This window comes from Dasypus novemcinctus, chromosome 11 (genome assembly GCF_030445035.2).
Source record: "Dasypus novemcinctus isolate mDasNov1 chromosome 11, mDasNov1.1.hap2, whole genome shotgun sequence".
NCBI classification, from domain to species: domain Eukaryota; kingdom Metazoa; phylum Chordata; class Mammalia; order Cingulata; family Dasypodidae; genus Dasypus; species Dasypus novemcinctus.
The window spans coordinates 67,567,656-67,586,710 of record NC_080683.1 but is presented as its reverse complement, the minus strand read 5'-3'; the positions used below and the strand labels follow the sequence as shown (position 1 = coordinate 67,586,710).

The 19,055-nt window shown below is 36.1% G+C and overlaps 1 pseudogene; it reads left to right on the top strand.

Moving 5' to 3' along the window:
• The first annotated feature begins 10,920 nt into the window (after positions 1-10,920).
• LOC101445110 (protein PAT1 homolog 1 pseudogene) lies at positions 10,921-13,286 on the top strand (annotated as a pseudogene).
• The last annotated feature ends 5,769 nt before the right edge of the window (positions 13,287-19,055 follow it).

The following is a 19,055-nucleotide window of genomic DNA, read 5'->3' as shown; positions in this document are numbered from 1 at the left end:
ACTGAAATGAGGCTTACGGGATCAAATTATGATGAAAAATTAATTAAGGTAATTAACTATATCTTGGAGTGTGAATGTACAGGACTCTTTTAAGTAATTAGCACTCCTGTAGGCTAGGGACTCTATTATTTAGGGTGGAATAGAGTGTGAAGCTTAAACCAAAATCAGATAATTTATGGAAAACTCTGAACTATAGGTTCTAAATAAATACAGAGCATTTCATTTCAACAGGTACAATCTGTTAAACTATGGCAATACAGATTTTACAATGAAAATATTCTGTAAAAGTGGTTAACGCCCATTCTAATAAAGAAAAACAGGTAAAAATTGCAGCAAGTATATTGTTAATTGATGTAGGAATGGAGTGACTACCACTTGGAGGTCACCATTGATAAAGATCCCAGTTTGTACAGTTGAATTAATATGAACACTCTCTTACCATATACTTACTATGTATCAGGGACTATTCTAAACTCTTTATCTGTAGTCATTCATTTATTTCTCAAAATAATTTTATGATGCAAATTATACTATTGTTCCATTTTACATTTGAGGGAACAGAATACAAGGTTAAGTAACTTGTTCAAGTCACAAAGCTATTGGTTTTGGAGTTGAGATTTGAAATTAGGTAAAATAATTCCATTTCTGTGCTTTTAAGGATCACTTAAGAACTATACTTTAAATCTAAAGTCACCACATTGTAAGAACTATAGTGTCCCAGATAATTAATATTAATCCAAACATGCCTATGGATTCTTTCACCTAAATGCATATTAATATTTTAACCACTTCATAAACATCTAAACTTTACATGAGGGAATAATACTTAGAAGTTTTTAATGAAAAGGAAGTCCCTAAATATGCTGCCATTATAGGTGCGTTATCCAAGTCTGAATTTGTGTCCTTTGGTATTGTAAGAAAAGAGGCAGAGGGCATTGGGACAGACTAAAAAAAGAAAGTAGACGAAATGCTCATTGACAGTCCTTCTTTACCTGAACTTTGTTCCAAGGGTTTGTTGTAGCTACATGTGACTTTGAGATAAAGATAAATACAGTCAGGAAAGAAAACAATAACTACATGTAGTTTAAATTATTTTGGTATTTCTATTCTGAAATACTAAAATAACTTAAAAGGGTTTACATATTTCCACATAATATGTATTAGGGTTTGCACATTTTAAAATTATTATATTAATATGCTCTTTATTACAAAGGCAATATATGCTTATTGCAGAAAATTTTCAGAGTACAGAAAGGAGAAAAAGGGAAAAAGAGAGGAAGGAGAGAGGGAAGGCAAGGAAGGAGGGAGGAAAAATCACCTATAATCTCACTTCCCGGAAGACATTATGCTCAATATTTTGGTGTACGGTCTTCCTACTATAGATTGCATATTCAGTTAGAAAGATGCCCATACATGAGGGGATCATTTTTCATATATACACTCTTTTATAGTCTCTTTTCTTTTTGGCTATCAGTACATTATGAGCAAAACATCCCATGCCATTCATCATTTATTTAATTTTTATTTTTATCCCTTCATTTTGAAATAATTTTAGATTTAAAAAACATTTTGAAATTATTAATAGTACAAAAGTTTTCATATTCTTCACGCATCTTCTCCGAATGTTCACATCTTATATAACACAGTAAAATTATCAAAACCAGAATATTAAGCTAGCATAATACTAACCTACCAATAATATATCATAATACTAATATACAGACCTCACTGAAATTTCATCAATTGTCCCACTAGAGTCCCTTTTCCTGATACAGTCCTGGGCCACACATAGCATTTAGTTATATTTTTTATGAGCCTAAAAACTGGAACAATTTCTCAGTTTTTATCTTTTATGGTCTTGAATCTTTTAAAATACTGGAAAATTATTTTATAGGTATTTTCTTAATTAGATACAAGTTATGCATTTGTGGACTGATTTTTAATTTAGAGATGTGGGTTAACAGAAACATCATGCATAAAATACAAAACTGACTTATACCACCCCATCACCAATTTGTTAAAATTGATAATAGCACTTTTTTGTAATTGTACTCACTTTTTAAACAGTAATTACCTTTGTTACAGTTCATGAAAATTATTAAAATAACCCCAATTGCTGTCCATAGTTACAGTAGATGTATTTTTCCATATACCATCCTGCTAATAACACCGTGTATTAGTGTCATACATTTGTTATAATTCATGAAAGAATATTCTTATACTTCTACTATTAACTATAATCCATCATCTACAATAGGGTTCACTGTGTTATACAGTCCTTGGTTTTATCTTTTAATTTTTATTTTAATAACATATATGACCCAAACTGTATTACCTATCCAATTCAATGCTATTAATTATAGTCACCATAATGTACTACCATCATCATCATCCATTTCCAAACCTTTATGATCAACCTACATAGAAATTCTGTACAAATCAAGAATCAATTCCCCATTCTTTAACTCCAATCTATCCCCTGGTTACCTACATTCTAGACTTTAACTCCATGAGTTTGCCTGTAATAATTAGTTTATATCAGTCAGATGATAAAATATTTGTCCCTTTCACTTACAATGTTCTCAAGGTTTAACCATGTTGCTGCAGGCAACAAGACTTCATTCCTTTTTATGGTTAAATAATATTCTATAGAATGTATATACCACATTTAGTTTATCCATTCATTAGTTGATGGACACTTGACTTGCTTCCATCTTTGGCAATTGTGAATAATGCCACTATGAATATCTCTGTGTAAGTATCTATTTGAGTCCCTGCTTTCAATTCTTCTGGGTTTGTACCTAGTACAGGATTGCTGGGTCATATGGTAATTCTATGCTTAGCTTCCTGAAGAACTGTCAAACTGTCTTCCACAGCAGCTGCACCATTTTACATTCCCACAGCAGTGAATGAGTGTTCCTATTTCTTCACATCCTCTCCAACACTTGTAACTTTCTGGTGGTTTGTTTTGTTTTTCTCTTAATAGTAGCCATTTCAGTAGATGTGAAATGATATCTTATTGTGGTTTTGATTTGTATTTCCCAAGTAGCTACTGAGGTTAACTATCTTTTCATGTTTTTAACCACTTGTATATCCACTTTGAAGAAATGTCTATTCAAGTTTTTGTCCATTTTTAGCTGGGTTGTTTGTCTTTTTATTGTCAAGTTGTAGGATTTCTTTATATATTCTGGATATTAAGCCCCTATTGTATGCATGGTTTCCAAATATTTTCTCCCATTGAGTAGTTGGTCTTTTCACTTTTTTATTTTTTTATTTTTTGTCTTTATTTATTTTTTTAATCTTACATTCAAAAAATATGAGGTCCCCATATACCCCCCACTCCCTCTCCCCTCTCCTCCCCCCATAACAACAACCTCCTCTATCATCATGAGACATTCATTGCACTTGGTGAATACATCTCTGAGCACCGCTGCACCTCATGGTCAATGGTCCACACCATAGCCCACACTCTCCCACAGTCCACCCAGTGGGCCATGGAAAGACATACAATGTATGGTAACTGTCCCCGCAGCACCACCCAGGACAACTCCAAGTCCCAAAATGCCCCCACATCACATCTCTTCCTTCCACTCCCTACCCCCAGCAGCCACCATGGCCTCTTTCTCCACACAAATGCCACATTTTCTTCGATTACTAATCACAATAGTTCATGAATAGAATATCAGTAAGTCCACTCTAATCCATACTCTATTTCTCCATCCTGTGGACCCTGGAATGGTTGTGTCCACTCCACATGTATATCAAGAGGGGGCTTAGATTCCACATGGATGCTGGATGCAATTCTCCTACTTTCAGTTGTAGGCACTCTTGGCTCCCTGGTGTGGTGGTTGACCTTCTTCACCTCCATGTTAGCTGAGTGGGGTAAGTCCAATAAACCAGAGTGTAGGAGTTGCAAGTCTTTTGAGGCTCAGGGCCTGGCTATCACATGGTCAGTCCAGAGATTCAGGTCCCCTGGGTATACACTAAACCCCAGCACCAACTACAGATCTGGTAAAAGTAACAGGAGAGGTTTGTGGATATTATATATTTTCCCATGCAAATTGTCCCAGATTTGGCCCCTGGAAAATGTCCCAATCATTTTTTGACATGTCATATTTTCTTGTTCAACAAGCTATTTCACCTCCTCTTGTACTTTCAGTCATTTCTCCAAGGAGCTCTGGTTCTTTTATTGGAGAGTAGTACTTAGAAACCAAGACTTGGGCACTGGGTGTGCTCATTGCTAATCGAGTTTCATTATTTCCAGACCCATTTAGAGGACAGAATTAGGAAATATATGTACATACAAATATATGCACAAATATACACAAATCTATCTTTCTCAATATATATATATCTTTCTGTATGTATGTACTAAAATTGTGAATTCATACTGATACCTCTAATTCCATTCTAACACCTTCTAGTCTTCTCCTTTTCCTTATTTGAAACTCCTTTCCTTCACAGAAAGAATCCTTAACCTTATCTGCAATACCTACCTAATTGCTCAATCTAGAGTATATTAAAGGTAGTTTCAGAATTATTACCCCATTCTCTTGTGAAAACAAATTTTGTTTGAAATATGACAGTTGTATAAAGTTATTTTTGTCTCTATCCTTAGATTATGTAAACAACACATTGCTTTGCAAAGTAAATTAGATTAGCTCTTTTCTTCCTCGCAAGCTTCTGTGTAGGTATATTATTCATTTGAAATATTTTTAGACTCATTTATATCCTTTATATTACATCTTAGGCACCTCCCAAACCTGGATGTTGTTATTTCCAAATTAACATGGTTCTAAAAGTCAAACTATACAAATATATACACTCAGAGAAATGTCACTCCCTAATTGAGCCATCTAGTCTGTTGTCATTCCCCACTTTCTTTCTACAATAGTCCCACCCTGTAAGAAACCAATCTCATTTTCTCCTTTGTTTTTCCTGGATTTCTATTTACCAAAATAAGAAGATATGTATATTTCCTTATACCCTTTCTTCCTTTCATGAAAGGTAGAAAACTGCAGATGTTCTCTTTTTTTCTTACTTTCTTTCAATTATTATTTCCTGGAAATCACTCCATATATGTTCACAGAGACTCTTTTCATTATCTTTATAACCTCATAATATTCATGTAAGTATACCATAGTTTAATCTATCATTTTCCTATCTATGAATATTTAGATCATTTCCAATATTTTGCAATAAATCATATAGTAATGAATAATCTTGTCAATGTGTAATTTCACAATGTCAGAGTGGGATTGCTGGGTGTAGTGTGTTCAATTGTGGCCTCAAAAGGATATGTTCATGTACTAATTCCCAGAACCTGTGAATGTCAACTTATGCTTAAAATAGCTCTTTGGGGAACAGTTGTGTCTCAAGCAGTTGAGGGCCTGCCTCCCTCCTGGGAGGTCCCAGGTTCCATTCCCAGTGCATCCTAAAGAAAACAATAAGCAGACAATGAGCAGACATTGAGCAAAAATAAAATAAAATAATAAAATAAAATAAACTTAAATTAAATTAAATTAAAATAAAATAAAATAAAGAGCAGAAAATGAGCAAACAATGGGCAAACAGATGAGCGATCCAACTCAGGGGAGCCGATGTGGCTCAGTGGTTGAGAACTGGCCTCCTGCATACAGGGTCCTGGGTTCAATCCCCAGTCCTGGAACCTCTAAATAAATAAATGAATAAATAGTTCTTTGCAGATGTAATTGAGTAAAGGATCTTGAGATTTGGATAACACCCTGGATTGTCAAGGTGGGTCCTAAATTCAGCAACATGTTCTTAAAAAAGACAGGCAGAGGAAGATGTAAGACTGACAAAAGAGAAGACAGAGAAAAAGAGGAGGCAGTGTGATCAAGAGGCAGAGATTAGAGTGATGAATTCGCAAGTCAATAAAAGCCAACAACCACCAGAAGCAGGTACGGGCATAGAATGAATCTTCCCTAGCTGTTCAAGAGGAAACACAACCCTCCCAACAGTTTGATTTCAGAATTCTGGCCTTCAATACTGTGAGAGAATAAATTTTTGTTTTAAGCCACAAATTATGGAAAACTGTTACAGCAGCCACAGAAAACTAATACACTGGGCATATTCCCTTCAAAGAGGAGTGTACCTAATGACATTCCTAGTCGCAGTGAGATTGCCTGTTTCCTCACAGCACGGCCAACAGAATATATTGTCATACTTTTAAAATTTGACAATCTGATAGGTTAAAAAAAAACTGGTATCTTGGTGGTGATGCTAGAATTTACATTTCACTAATTATGAGAGATATTGGACATTCTTTCATATGATAATGCACCATTTTTACTTCATTTGTTAAATATTTGTCCATATAAGTTCCCCATATTTCTATCAGGCTTTGACCTCTTAAATCTCAATTGTTGGGCAGTAGATATAGCTCAAGCAATTGAGCTCCCGCTGACCACAAGAGAGGTCCCCGATTCAGTTCCCAGTGCTTCCTGAAGAAGATAAGCAAGACCGCAAGCTGACACAATGGGCAGGTGCAGCAAGCTGACACAACAAGATGATGCAACAAGGAGACACAAAGAGGAAAGAAAATAAGAGAGACAAAAAGGCAGGGAGCTGAGGTGGCTCAAGTGATTGAATGCCTCTCACCCACATGGAAAGTTCCAGGTTCAGTTCCCAGTGCCTCCTAAAGAGAAGATGAGCAGACACAGAGAGCACATAGCAAATGGACACAGAGAGCAGAGAGTGAGTGCAAAGGGAGGGGAGAAGAAATAAATAAATCTTTTTAAAATCTCAATTTTTAAGAGTTCTTTAGACAGTAGGGATATTTTCCTATTGTTTGTGATAGATGCTGCAAATATTTTATCCATTTGTCAGTTGTTTCTTAACTTTTTTTGTAGTGTTTTTGCCATGAAACTTTTTTTTCTTACTTTTCTGTAGTAAAATATATATTTTTTTCCTTTATCACCTCTGGATTTTGAGTCATAGTAGAAAGTATCTCCCTACATCAAGGTTAAAGAGGAATTAAACAATGATTTCTTCTAGTACTTGTAAGGTTTCATTTTTTACATTTAGGTCTCTTCCATTTGGAGTTTGTTACTGTTATTTCCCTTTGTCTGATATCCTTTTGTCCATTCCTTTTTATTTAGCCTTTCTGAATCACTTATTTTAGATGTGTCTCTTCTATATGAGTCTTGCTTTGTGAACCAAATTGAAAATCATTCTCTTTTAAATGGTTAGGCCTATTCACATTTATTGGTATAACTGATATGTTTGGTTTCAACTCTGTAATTTCAGAATTCTCATTTTTTGTAATATCTCTATATAGATTTATTGATAGTTTGTGTGTTCATTCTATATTTTGGAGTGGGTTAATAAGATTCTCAATTCATCAAAAAACCTCTTCTATCAGTATTTCAAGCCCAGAATCTTCAGTGGATTTTATATTTTGGTAGTGCAGGAAGTGGGGAGTGTGCCTCTGATAATTTGGTTCTTTCTTATCTTGTATAACAGTGAATTTTCTCTTGTTTCTTTTTCCCTTTCATCACAGAATTTCTCACAGGTACCTTTTCCTTCCCCTTCCCCTTTTTCTTCTCCAAAAAGTATGCCTTTCAAAATTTGCCACTTCAAATTATGCATACTTTTAAGTCCCACCCCTGTAATCCATTTTCAGATCTATCAAGAAATATCATTTGCACATTTAGTGTTAAAAACTTTTTCTGGCAATAGTTTTATATCAGTCTCACGCCCTCTTTTTTCTTCTTCACAGTTCTTCTTCCCCTACCCCAGATCACACAGACTTGCAGCAGGACAGCCACAGGAGCAATCACTTGCTAACCTGGTGTTTTATTCTCTTTGTTTTTTCTTGCAATCATTTAAAGTTTTAGCATTCTCTTTCTTCAAGTTATAGTGAGGGAATTGTTTTCATGTAGTTTTTGGTTGTTTGTTTGATTGATTTTCCTACCTGTTTTTCCAACTTCACTCTAGAGAAAATATTAAGAGCTAAGGACTCAGACAACTGTCATTGTCTTGAGTTACCAAGACTCATAAATACAATTGTTAAATCACTCTTCGTAATCTGAAATATATGTTATCATGCGACAGATATCAAGATAAAATCTCCATCAAAACCAAATAGGTACAAAACATACATTTGGGAATATATGGTTAGTAAACATTTATTTCTTTAGTTCTTGCCTGATACTAATAGTTTCCCTGACAGTTGGTTATCTGGTACATTTATTGTTGATATGGTTGTAGAACTCATAACATTCTAACAGAGTTTCCTAGTTGTGTAATATTTGCAATTACAGAAGGCCACGCTGAGAAGGGCCATACATTTGGTTTAATCCTCCACTGTTAAAATATTTAATAATTTTGGTACTGAGGGCACTGCATTTTTATTTTTCACTGAGTCTTGCAAGTTATGTAGCAGGTCCTGGATCCTAATGAAGTTACCAATACACTTGGTAGTAGTTTCTTCAAACTCTGCTTAATCAAAATAACTGATAGCCTCCATCTCCCTTCCTTCTCTTTCACTTCTCCTTTCCCAAGGAAAGTTTATTAATGAATTATTAATTCCATGTGCTCACAGTTCTTAAGAAGTTTTCCTTTATTCAATACTTCATTACTGTTTTTCTCTTCAACTTCCCTAAAACATGGCCAAATATCTGCAACTTTCTGCATAGAAAAACTCTATCTTGATTTGTTAACTCAGCAAGAAAAAATTGTATTTCTTTTATACCAGAAATCTCAAAAATGCTTTTTATTTCCTTCCTCCTTACATCACTACTTAAACTTTTTAAAGGATAGCTTTTGTTCCTTGAAATCTCATTTTTAAAGATCAACAATAATCTCCTAATTGCCAAAAGCAGCACAACTTCCCTAGTTTTTCACATTCTTCTTGGCAATGTCTCTATTGTTAACCGATTGTTTTCTATATGTATTTTCTTCTTCTCAGTTTTCTTTCTTGATTCCCTCTCACTTCTCAGATTTGTTTTAATGTTTTTCATAGCTCTAAATGTGGCACAGTGTGGGGATAGAAGAATTTACAAGAAGGATACAAAGATAGAATCCAGAATCAGAAGGAATGCTGGAAAAGAACTGAATCCTGAGAAGCTTTCTGGACTAAATAATAGAAATTTGGGAGCCTTTCTCCAGGCTTTTGCTATTGAAGTAATTCAGGCCCTAAGACTCCTTCCATCCTGGGAGGTCTCAATTTCCAGAAGAGAGATTCAGATTGGTCTACTAGAAGTGTCTTACTGCTTGGATCAATCTTTGACCCCGTACAAGACTAGGAAACAGAGTCATTGCTGTAGAGTATGGAAAAGACTCCAGCCAGTTGCCCAGCTGGTCTCTACTACAAGTATTCACTATAGGTGCTTGCTGCACTTAGCACTGAAGAAAACATTTCTAGATTTTATTCCATCCTGTGTGGTGTAGTTTAAGGAAGACAATGCAAACCTAATTAGTAAGTACTCACAGAAGAATAATTAACATGAGGTGGAATCTGAAAAACCATAACTTGAATATGGCAAGATTTATAGAGGAAAAAAATATACACTCAAAGTTTTCAAATGTTTTAAACATTATAAAACAGATAAAGTCAACTAATTTCGGTAGGTTTAGGGAGCAGGAATGACTATCACAATGTAAAATAGGTACACTAATATTTCAGAAACTCAAGTTAAGGAGAAACTTTTTGGAAATTACAAAGTTTTTCCTTAACAATGTTTTAAGAATAAATATTATGGGAGAACTCAAATTTCCCTCTCACTGGATGTATTTAAGCTAAACATTAGCAATCATTTCTGAGAAATATTCTGGAAAAACATGCCGATTTTCTGAAAATTCACAGTAACCACTGCCTAAGAATATAATTTTATAGCATTCACATTGGAACTGGTCTTATGTAATCGAGTCTACTTCCATTACTCTATAAATGAACAAATGAGATTCTATGACCTTATATTGCAACAAAGTTTGTTAGTGGCAGAACCAGAGCAGAAACACCATTTAGAAATGCTCCCCAAGCTAAAAGAGAGTATAATATCTATAATAACTAGAGAAACATAACAGGTCACAGGTAGGAACACTGGTTAATCTTAGCCTTTAATGACAAACTCTAGTCCGACGAGCTAAAGCTAAAGTTTATCAGAGCTCTCCTTTCTTATGTGGGGAAATAAACTAAGCTGAATTTTTTTCAACATAGCCTAAAGAAAAATGTTTACCTAATTTTTAAAATACAAAAATAATATAAGCTAATACCAAAATTTTAAAAATATAAAGGTAATATAAACCAAGACCAAAAATGTAGGAAGAATGAGAATAAGACTCGCTGATAACCACCCAATCAAATACAATTATTTTGGTACTTTGGTTTAATATTTCCAATATTTATTGCTTATATGCATGTTTTTATGACTTATATGTACACATACACACCTGCACAAATAAACACTCCCCATATAAACAATTTTTTCATCTTTAATTTTAATCTTCTACTAGTTATTGTCCCACACACATAGTTCTCTAATTTTTTTTAAGGGGATTGAACCTACATGTGAAGCAGGCACTCAACCACTGAGCTACACCCATTGCCCTCTCTAGTTCTCTATTAAAGGAGCTATCAAAGAACAAGTTAAAGAAAATATTATCTTAACGAAATGTTTTTTAAAGGAAGTAGTAGAATGCTACAGCATTTTTTCCCCATATTACAGCAATTCCCAGGTATATTTTCATCTTCACATATAACTCAAAGAGATTTTCTAGCTACTTGGGATGAAAGACTGTATCTTTCCTCCACAGTCTTTCTCATCTGTTAATAATTAAAGCAGGTCGCAGACCTGTGGAGGACAGGAGAGTGGAGTAGCGCATGGAGTCAGTGATTTTTCTCTCCCTCCCCCACTCTCAGCCCAGCTCCTTCACTCCACCCCCCAATCCCTAGGAATGTTTCCCTATGAGTTTTTGGAGGACTGTCCTCTGGATGAAGATGAAGATGCATTTCAGGGCCTGGGAGAGAGGAAGATGAAGAGATTGATCAGCTCAACAATGATACATTTGGGTCAGGTGCAGTTGATGATGATTGGCAGGAAGCACTGAGTGCCTACCTGAATTGGAAGAGAAACTATCAGTAGCAATTAATGAACAAACACACAACAACAGAGAAAAGGATGAGATGGACTTTTTGAGTGACCATGAGGAGAATCTGACAGCAAGATGGTGACTGAAAATGAACTAGAAGATTCAGCTATCAAGGGAGCAGTGCAGACCAGGCCAGTTTTGTAACCCTAGCCAGGCAGTCTCAATTCCAGCATGTGGAATGGATATGAAGTACAGAAGGGAATCTGAGAACCACTACTTGCTCAGGATATGCCCACGGTATCTGTATTAGGATATGCCTTGCCTCAGAGACCCTCACATGACCCAGAAGATAATCAGGACCTTTCTGAGCATGCATTACCAAGGTGGTCGACCTCATCTATCATTGGGAGTCTTCTGTAAGATCTGTCCCCATAGTCACCCCACCTGCCGGGTTTCAACCAACAGACTCTGAGTCCAAAGCCTATGCCTGTTTCGCCCCCAACACATCACATTATCCTGCTCCCTAGGATGAGAGGAGGTCTCCAAACCAGATCTGCCATATCCCAAACTTTTCTCTCCTGGGTCACCTTTTCCCTCCTAGGGTTCCTCCTGTTCTCAGCCCTCTCCAGAGAGCACAGCTTCTTGGAGGAGCTCAGCTACAGCTGGGATGGATGTCTCCCAGCCAGTTTGCATGGGTCCTTGGATTTGTTGGTAGTATGCTTGCTGCCATGAATCCCAAGGTGCTTCAAGGGCAAGTTGGGCAGATGCTTCCCCCAGTACCAGGCTTCTGTGCCTTCTTCAGTGCTGTTAACCCCACTATACTACCTCCTTTACAGCAGCACACTTCTGGCCCAGGACCTCACCTGCAAAACCTAAGATCTCAGATCCCAATGTTTAGACCAGACACAACTCACCTTCCCCCACAGCACTGTCAACTCTTACATCATAGATACCAACAGAATAGAAATCAGCATTATACCTCAATCGAGCAGGAGATAGAGGAAACCGCCATCATCAATATCATCTCTCCAAGGATCCTTGTTCCAATCTCATATTGCTGTGAAAAAAGGATTGGGTCTCTAAAATCTCTAAAATCCAGATGATACAAAGCACTGATCCCTACCTGGATGATTTTTATTACCAGAATTACTTTGAAAAACTGGATAAAATGTCAGCTGATGAAGAAATGCAAGGCGATGGCCCTCAAAAGGCTCATTACCCCTCAGGAGGCCAAACTGCAGCACACCTATAAGCCAGTGAAGTCTCAGGGCTCTTTGGGAAAGCTAACTGTCTCTAGTGTGAATAATCCCTGAAATATGACTGATGCTGTTGTGATATCTCAGAGTTAGGATGATGAAACAAAAGGAAAACAGGTTTGGAACAAGAGAAGGAAAATCCTTGTCATAATTGAGAAAGCACACTGTTTATGCCTTGATGTGGAGAATTATGAAAGTTGCTGCCTCGTAAGTGTAGAAGAAGAGCAACATGCCCTGATTGATGAAAGAAGGCACACAATTTATAACATGTATGACAACTTACATGCTGGACAAGAGAGGCCAAGTGATGACACTTTGTACAGATCATGTGTATCTAAAAAGGAAAGAGAATGTTGCCCATATTCTTCTTTTCCTCTCCACAGAGCAAGCAGCTGACATTCTCATGACAACAGCAAGGAACCTCACTTTCCTTATCAGGAAGGACACACAAGGTGAGGTGCTTAATGAGTCCCTTCTCTCTCCTCCTCTATCATCTTCCATCAGTGACTGTCAACAGCTAATGAAACTACTTCAGAATGCAGCTGCACCAGCAACCTGTAATTTTCACCTCACTGCTGTGCTCCAGAACAAGGTTGGTCTATAGCTGCCCCCCTTCATCCTGAGCTATGCGGAAGACCTACAGAGTTCAGATCCTGCTACAGAATCAATGCAAAGCAACCAGGGGATGGAGGTGATGTTCATGGCAATCCAAGAACTTCTATGGATTCCCCAAACAGGCTTGCGCAAGCCAGTGTCTATACCCACAAACTTAGTATCCCTCTATTCTATGTTGCCCAACAGAAACGGAATTTGCTGGAGACAAAACTGCAGCTAGTTCAGGGGATAAAATTAAACATCTCCATGGGTGTCCTGTACTTCTTTTTGGCTGCCCCTGTACCGTTGCCATCACCAATAGAGTGTTTTAATGAGGGAGGGATGGTAGCTTATTTTCCAAAGCAAAGTCTTGTGGGATAGATTCCTGCAGTGTAACTTTTTGCACACTCATTCTTTCTTCCTGAGACTACTTCAGTAAGCCATGCTTTCTTTCACTTCTCTCTTCCCCCTTTCATTTGATACTAGAGTAGAAACTTTCAAATGTAAACCATGGAAGCAAAAATGGGTCTGCTTTGCTCCTCATTTCCCCCATACCATTAGCAGAACTGCTGTCTTTGCTACTGTCTCACATAAGAACCGTTTCCAGACAGGCAGTAAGTCCCATTTCCAGGCAGGCAAGAGCATGAGTTTCAACCCTAGCTGGGAGAGCCCACCGCGATCCTTTCCACTTATTCTTCTCCCATTTATCATTCACCAATCAATCAAGATAAAGGGTTTTGATCCCTAGTGATTATAGCCCTCAAAAAAATTAAATCTGAATTAATTTTATATGATTGTCTTGATCTATGTTTGGCTGTTCTCCCCTTTGGGAAAAACAGGTTATGATATTTAAAGAGAATAAATATTTGTACATGTGTTGTACAACAATAAGATCCTCTGTTATAGCAGGCTATCTTTGTTTCTCCATCTCCATTCCTCCCCATTCTGTACCCCCAGAATGTACCATTCTCTCTCCATCTCCATTTCTCCCCATTCTGTACCCCCAGGCTCCACCAGACTCCCAGTGACATTACATAACTTCTCTCTACCATTATCTATATTGACTGTTTCCACTGTGTGCTGTTCCTAACTTCTTTTCACAACCGATCAAGTGAATACTTGATTATTATTTCTTCCTTTCTATGCTTTATCATTTTGTTTTGTTCTAATTAATGAAAATAAAACTTTCTAAATTTACATTTTATAGGGAATTGTAAATAAAAACAAATTGTATGCTTGAAAAAAATAATAATTTAAAGCAGAGTAGGTCTGTGACTCTGGCCTCCTATCAGTATCTTGGCCATCTATCGCAAGTTCTCTATGTAGGAAATAGTTTTACTCTTCACCATTGTAGGTAATGAAAAATATTCCACATCAACCTGCATGTGTTTTTAAGGCCCGTTTAAATTTCTTAGACTGCTCAAGCAAATTACCAAGAAATGAGTTGGATTAAACAACAGGGATTTGTTATCTTATAATTTTGAGACTTAAAGTCGAAGTTCAAATCAAGGTTTCATCAAGACAATGCTTGCTGGCAATCTTTGGCTCCTCTGTCACATGGTAAAGCATCTGGAGGCATTTCCTGGCCCCTCTTCTCGTTCAGGTTCTTACAATGTTCAGCTTCTTGCTTCCTGTGGCTTTCACTCTCTATCTGAATTCATTGTTTATAAAGAACTCCAGGAATAGGATTAAGGCCCATTTTGACTGAGGAGGGTCACACCTTAACTAAAGCAGCCTCATCAAAAGGTCCTACTTTCAAAGGGTTCACACTCACAGGAATGGATTAGATTTAAGAACATGTTTTTCTAGGGTACAAATGTCTTCAAACCACCACAAGGCCTATTTCAGAACCCGTGTTTTCCTTTTGGGAAGAAAAATGATCTCTTACTTCAGTGCAAATCTACATTTTGGTAGAATACAATCTTAACTTTAGCCTTGGAGATAAATTAGCAAGACGAATTGAGGAATGGTCCATGAAGGTAAAACTGGACGCATTAACAATAGAAAGGGTTATTGGAGTTCAGACCAACAAAAGGGAGAGTTCAAATTAATGGGAGAAAACACAAAGGAGAATATTTTTAATACCATTTCTAAACATATTTGAGTTCTAAAACCAATCAGAGACAAGAATATGCAATCAATGAGCATTTATTGACCTCCTGTTAAATGTGTAGGTGTGTCAATGATCAAATTACTTAAATTCTGAGTCATAGTTTACTAATCTGTAGTATGAGTACATTAAATGATGAAATTTCTGAGATTCTTTCCTGATCTTCAAATCTAGTATGTTCTTTGACTACTACCACCAACATCATCACCATTACCATTACGTCCATTATTAATAGTAATATAAAACCACAAGGTTATCTCAGTGGGAGTAAAAAGGATTATTAAATATGGTCCCTGCTGTCAGCAGGCTTACAGTCTACAGAAGTGAAATATAATTCAAGCAGGGATTATAAAAAATTATAATACCTAGATTGAACATTTTATTTTACTTTAAACATATAAATGACCATTCAATCACTAAACTTTTAAATCAAGGATTGTTGATTTTTTTACTAGAGGTTTACCGAATGACCTTAATAATATATTATTATTAATTGATAGTCCTTGTTTCTTTGAAGTACAGTGAAAATTTAAAGACTTATCTGAAGATCTAGTAGTATAAAAGCTGGCTTGATTTTTGTCTTTCTTTTCTAAACTGTTGTTATTGCCTGACTTATACATAAGTTTACGGGTTTTTTCTTTGGTGACTGGATATTATCAAGTCTTTCAAAGTCATTTGTATTTGTTTCCATAGATACAACACTTTCATGCTTATATTTCATTACTTTTGAAATACGTAATTATATTACATAATTACAATTTTATATACTACTGTTATATACAGGTTTGAGAACAAATACAACTGACTCTCAACAAACATATAACTACCTGATAGGAGCAGAAATCCACTTATACCCTAGAGAGTTGCCTGAAAGTAATGTGCATTGAATGTACCTTGGACAAGAATCTATCATTTGCAGAGAGACTGTGAGTACTAATTAATCCAGGATTAAACTCAGAGGAGATTGGTAAAAGAGCTTCATCTCTCTTGGGGATAACACATAAACATATAAACAAGCCTGTCAAATATGGTAAAAATCACTATAAAGCAATGTAATACATACATAAGGCATTTTATTCTATACATATAGAATGAAATGTCTCATAATTGAATTGATAGTATATGGCAAATAATAAGTTCAGAAAAAACTCTTCAAGGTTAAGAGTATTAGATGGTAACAGTTTTTCTCTACTTCTACTGTTTCCTTCCATGTGACAGTAAATAAAATTTGTGGGACACTCCTGTCTTCTCTCTCCCTGTGTTCTCCTCCAATCCAGGGGAATCAAGTAACATTTTTCTTGGAAAACTTGAGCTTGGCATTTCCCTTTATCCTTTTGGGAATTAGATACCTCTGGAGTAAGATTGCTCTCCCAAGGTTAAGTTGTACCCCATAGGGCAGGGGTCCCTGCCCCAGCCCAGAGTTACCTATAGTTTAGAATTGATTATTAGGAAGCACATTTGTCTGCAGACACAAGCCACAATTTTCAAACAAAACTTTGTTAGTAATAAAGGTGATATTATGGGCTCTCTTCAGGTTAGTTTATTATCTCCTTTTTCATTTGGTCTGGAGCTTGGGTGAAGAAGAGTGTTCTATGTAGTGGTTCCTACAAAGACTCCATCAAAGAGATCAAAGCACTCCATGAAAGAGCTGAAACTTTAAGTGGAGACAGAGGGAAGAGAAGAGTTTCTCATATTCACCTGGTTCACTGAAATTGTGTTACAATGGGCCTATCATTCCCAATTATTTGCTGGCATCCTCTTCTATTCTACTGTCAAAATGATCTTTATAAAAAAATTTGCCTATGGGTAAATATCTCAATTAGTTCCTTAGCGTAATATTCACAGCATTTATCACTAGAATGACCATACATCTTGTTTTATTCAGAAAAGTCCCAGTTTACACCTGTTGTTTCAGTGTAATTATAGCACACTATTTTATATACAAAAGTGTTCCAGTTCTGAAAAATTATATTATCACCCTATTTAAGATCTACGTTTCAGACTCATACCCTTCCACTTTCTAACTTGAATTTTAATCTCCATCCAATATAATCCACTCAGCAATTCTACACAATGTATGCTTGTCTCCTCTGGGCTTTTGTCAAAGTTCTCTTTTTATATGAAATGCCTTTTCTCCCTCTCCTCATCTAGTAAAATCTTACTCATTCTTTACTGATCTGATCCAAGGTCACTGCTTCTGTCAAGTCTTTCATGACCCTTCTCTGCCAGTCAAAACTCCCACTTACTCTGTGTCTGCCTTTGGAACAAAATATACCTAGAGGCTCTAATGTAACTGCATATTTTTATCAAGGTATACAATTTAATTTTTGATAAAACAGATCACATATAATTTTAAACAGTGCCTACTGAATGAACATTGAGCTGAAAGACTTCTTCATTATGGTTCAGAGCTGGGTACAAGATGTTCAAAGCAAGAGTCAAGCAGAATTTAAAATAAATGGGTGACAGAGAAAAATCTCACATTTAAGGGTGTAGTAACTCTCCAGTGAGTATATAATAGTGCTTGTTTAGAAGGGAAGTAAACAGTCCAACTCCAACAGTAGACTGTGCTGGAGAACAGTAGCTCTTTTTATAAACACTGTGGCATGTTGTTATGCTGTAGGAGGAATTGCATTGAATCATTGCTAACCTGTTTGGTGTTTTTTCGAGTCTTTATATCTCTTCAAGAGTGCTGTCAAAAATTCTAGTATTCAAAACAGTGCTGTGATGACAAAAATGTAGTGTAATTAAGAACATAAGATGTTTGAATATAAAAGAACTGGATGTGTTCTGTCACATCCTAATGTGATCTTGGACAAATTATTTAAATGCTCTAAACAAAATTTCTTCATTATTAAAAGGAAGATGAAAGTACATACTATATAAGGGCTATTGTATAGGTTATATAAGATCATCTATCAATCTATAAAGGACACATAGAGAAAAATGGTCAATAAAAGTTAGTCACCTGCTGCCCAGAAAATATTTATGTACTCTAGTAAATTGTGCAACAATATCATGGGAACTGATCAACAGGCACAACTTGTGTCTGTAGGTTAATGTGTACAGAAGAAAACTAAGAAATTCAGAATACAAGTCTCCTGTAAACAGTTTTTAAGCAAGAGCAGTCTCTGAACGAGTAATTTTTCCATCCTCTCTCTCTCCCATTCCTGCATCCTTCTCCCCATCTTTATTTTTTCATAATTTCTGGATGTTTACCTGTTATGCACTTTTTGTATCTACTTTTTCAACTAAGACTCCCATACCTTCTGGCTCATTATGGGATAGAAAGTAATTTTCTGGCTTCCTTGCTCATTCTTTGCCTAAACCAAGAAAGCAACATTTTTAACGTTTTATTACAATGTCATTGCTAATAATGAAGACAAAAAGAATAAAGAGCTTCATTTGAATGCACCCCTCCTTTTTGCCTTACTCTATGAGAAATTAAAATAAAGAAAAATATCCCTCCATAAGTGCTAATGGTGGATTTGTATACACAAATGATAGAAAAAAATCCCATGTACTTTTGAGACAAAAGTAAATCTCAGAATATCTGAGTACTTCTTCCCCACCAAGGCCAGGAGGGCCTCTATACAACAGGGAGAAGAGAAGAGGGAGTTTGGGATATAAAGTGGGAAGGCAACTTGATAATAGAAGTAAAAATGTTAATGGAAGATCAGCATCTCAGAGTCATTTGTCCTTCTTCTATTCCATTGCTCTCCCTCAGTTAAGCATTAATTTTGCCTCTCAAGTTGTGTTTCAGTTTCCTCATGAAAGGATAATATTATCATCTTTGTGGGGCTTCTGCGAGAATTATACCTGATAATATATGTATAGCACTTTAAACAAACCATTACATATTGTAAGAACTAAATAAAGTCAGCGATTATTACTTTCAGTTTTTAGTTTTATTATTGGCCCAACCATAGACTGATAATATGGCAGCATGAAAACCTGGATGAACTGTGCAGTGTGTGTGAAATAAGGTGGAGAGTAGACCACCTGTACCGAGATAGCTGATTACAGATGTACAGAGAAAG